The 3,795-nt window shown below is 39.0% G+C and overlaps 1 pseudogene; it reads right to left on the reverse strand.

The window, feature by feature from the left end:
* Positions 1 to 282: 282 nt before the first annotated feature.
* LOC118597077 lies at positions 283 to 3,300 on the reverse strand (annotated as a pseudogene).
* Between the last annotated feature and the right edge of the window lie 495 nt (positions 3,301 to 3,795).

Consider the following 3,795-nt stretch of genomic DNA (forward strand, 5'->3'; position numbering starts at 1 on the left):
ACTGGGGTCCTCAAAAAGAGCAGCCAAGTTTCTTAGGCCACTGAGCAATCTCTTCATCACAGCTCCCTCAATTTTGGTAATAAAATCTGCACTATTAGAAAAAATTAAGTATCTGTCCTATATTTCCCATATTAATTTAATGTTAAAATACCCACATGACTTGTCTTTCCTTGTTGATAACCCAATCTAATAAATTCAATAAGTGTGTTTTGAAAATAAGGTAAAAATGTTCTTTTTGATGCTTCATCAATAAGTTTATTATCTTTATAAAAATAAAAATCTTCATAAAAAATCCCTTTTCCTCTTTGCAGCCTGTTTCTGGGCTCTGCAGAAGGTTGTCTCCATTTGAAATCAGTGACCTGATTTCTCCTCTTGGCAAGAAACATTTTGATACAGTTCCACCTCTTTGTATTAACTTCCCTCTTGGGCTTCTTCTCTTTAACTGGGTTCTCAAGGATAGCACCATGATCTTCTTGCACATCTCCTCCTCCAAGTCTGGAGTTCTCTTGTTCATTACATGCTGAGAGAACTGTTTCTTACAATCATCTCCATCACCATCCATTGGGTTACACATGTAGTTTGCACTGTTCAGAGCCAGGCTGTGCCTCTGCTCGACTTCTGCACTGAACTCTTTGCTTCAGAATTATAACCAGGGAATCATTTGGTTCTGTGAGGCATAGACAAGGCTCCATCCACAGATCCCTTCACGGCCCAAAAACTTTATTGCTAGTTGTGGTTTGGGCATTATCTGCATGCAAATACTGCCCAGCAGCAGACCAGTACAATATACTGCAGCATAATCTGTCAGGTCAACTTTAACAGTATATTTTGGTAGTTCATGTGAATATGCTGCACAGACCATCTTATCCCCTTCTGTATTGACATAAGAAACCGGACAGATTGGATCTCTGTTAGTTAAATGAACTATCGTCCTGTATTTGGATGTATTGTTCTTATTTTTGTTCCAGATCACCAATTATTTGTTGGCATAGTCAGTTTTCCCCTCTCATCATCTCCTAAATTTCACTTGATATCTCTTACCAGAGTCCTTATTCTTGACTTTTACGACTCAATCTTGCAGAATAGAGACCTACAGTACTTACACCAAAGTGTCCAGGGGTCACTTGCACTTAACAATACACAGAAAGTCGGGCAGAGCTTTTTTCTAAGCATGTTTTCTAGGTCTTAATGATGTCTAAAATTCAAATGAGAGAGGTGAAAGGACACGGGAAATGTCACACAGGAAAGGAGTGGCTTTTCATACTGTAATCACAAATGTATTGAATCCACTTTCCTCTCTTGTCCGTGTATCCATTTTAAAGAGATTAAACCACTTGGCTTTGGGTGCTTGATCTATGACACTAGAACTGTAAGGTCCCTTGGGACTCTACTGGGTAACAGCACCATTAGTTGTAAATGGTGGCTGCCCATATGTTAGCTTGGCTGTGATACAAAGCTGGAAGTGCATGGAGAACAGGCACTGTGCTTTTTCTCCAGACTCCATAGTGTAAGGCTACAGAAGTCCATGTTTTCAACATGCCCAATGGTCAGACTCAAGACAGTCCAGGCCGCAAAAGCAAATCTCTTTATTTTCTTAATTAGTGCTTCTACAGGGGGAGAGAGTCTCTAACATATTTTTCCCAGGCCTCTCTGGAACTTTCTATGGCTTATTGCTCAGAAAGGAGGAAAACAAACAGAGACAGACCTTCTTTGTGTAAGGGTTCTCAGCCTGCCAAACTGGCGGGGTGCAGAGGCAATTTCCTTAGCATTTGCAGCCTCACTCTGACTTCTGCACAGGGAAGTTGGGAAATATTTATTGTAGAATGGGGGCCTGGGAGATTATTCTTGGAAGGCAGAATCTCTGTGAACCTTTGTGTGATGACCTAAAAATGTCTTTTAGCTAGAATTTTGCAAGTGAGATATGATTGTTTCTATCCAACACATACACACACACACTACAAACAAAAAAAAAATCCAGAAAACAAATTTTCATATTTTGAAATTTAATCATATAGACTTGGTTTTTCTTGCTGAAGGTAATTTACATTTCTAGAGAAATGAAAAAGGGAGATGTGTAATTTAGGAAAGAATTCAAGATGCCATATTGTGCTCTTAAAGATTTTGTGAACCATTGAAATTTAAAGCAGTAATATTTGTTTATTCATCAAACAGTGTATTTTTAATACAGAAAGGTGAAAATAAGAAAAAATACAAGCATTCAACTTAAAGGGCTCACAAAATGTATTAGTATCAAAAGTCAGAGTAAACCTTTGGTATACTTATCTGATTCCAAATGTTCTATTTAAAATTTCCATCTTTCTTGAAATAATATGTTTCATCATCCTCATACCATCCCTTGCACTCTTCCTTTTCTCTAGTTTTGTGTCTTAAGTTAGTGACCAAACTTAGCCTGAGTACTTGCCTAAAGGAATAGGGTAGGCACAACTATACTAAAGCCAAGTGTCATGTCCCCAGACAAAACAAGCAAGGGTCAACATCTCCAGGCACTTTGATGTTTGTTATGACTAGACTTTAGGGCAATGTATCTCCTGCAGCTAATTCTTCTGGCCATCTTGATTCATACCTGGTCTACAGCTGACAGGTTTTCAAGTTTTCCTTCATGTGGTTGCATCTGAGCTACCTCTGGCTTAGCACTGGCTTCTTCCATGTGCCTACATTCATCTAGTTCCCTCAAAGTCAGCCTGTTTCATACTTTGTTGTAAATATATCTTATCAAACTGGTATGAAAAGCTCAGCTTAAGTTACAGTTTTTTTTTTTTTTTTAGAACCTCAGGTTAAGTTTGGAGGCTACTCTGCCTGATCCCTAAATGATGATGGTCACTTTGTTCATCTATACCAGTTGATGACTCAGGGATGTACTAGAAGTGGCCTCCTTCAGGAGCCCTTAATGTGGAGCAGATATAACTCTTCTCTACTGTTCTGGATTGTTCTCACCTCTTCACTCAGAAAGGACATCAGGAGATGCCAATTTCCCCAAACTTCAATTTATATCCTTCCCATCAATTTCCTAGCATGGTCAGTTTTAAGGATTATTTTATTTTGCCCAGATTATATACGCTTCTTTGCATTGCATTGCCCTGCACACCACAACCAACCCTTGAGTTTACTTTTATTACCTAAAAGAGGAATGAAGTCTCTGTAGGACTGGAGCGTCTGTGATTTTAAAAATGGTCTTCTTTCACCTTGAGGACCAAACCTTGCCACACTCTTCTCTTCCTGATATCTAAGTTCCCCCACGAAGCTAATGAATTCTTCAGGCAAATGGGAGTAAAACTTCATAGTTAGGAGGGCAGAAAGGAGCACATATGGTTAATGTTGAAGGCATCACCTTGTTTACATTTAAGATGCAGGTCATGGTGGTTGGAGAGGTGGCTCAGTGGTTAGGAGCACTGGCTTCTCTTTCAGAGGACCCAGGTTTAATTTCCAGCACCCATATTATAGCTCACAACTGTCTGTAACTCCTGTTCCAGAGGATCTGACACCCTCAAACCAATATACACACAGGCCAAACACCAATGTACATAAAATGCAATACAATACAAATAAATATTTTTTAAAAGATGCATGTCATTTCTACTTGTCTTTTCTCCAGAGATGAAGTACTCTTGCCCAAATCTTCTTTTCAGGAATGCTAAAGAAGTAATTGTGAGCTAGTGAGAACAGAAACTATCAACCACTACTTACAGTCATAATAAGCAGCACGAGGTGTTTTCCTAGAAGAAGCTACTTTTATATGCAGAGGAGTCTTCCATGGAAGAACAAGAAGCTCTGAAG

This window comes from Onychomys torridus, chromosome 16, assembly GCF_903995425.1.
Source record: "Onychomys torridus chromosome 16, mOncTor1.1, whole genome shotgun sequence".
Classification (NCBI taxonomy): Eukaryota; Metazoa; Chordata; class Mammalia; order Rodentia; family Cricetidae; genus Onychomys; species Onychomys torridus.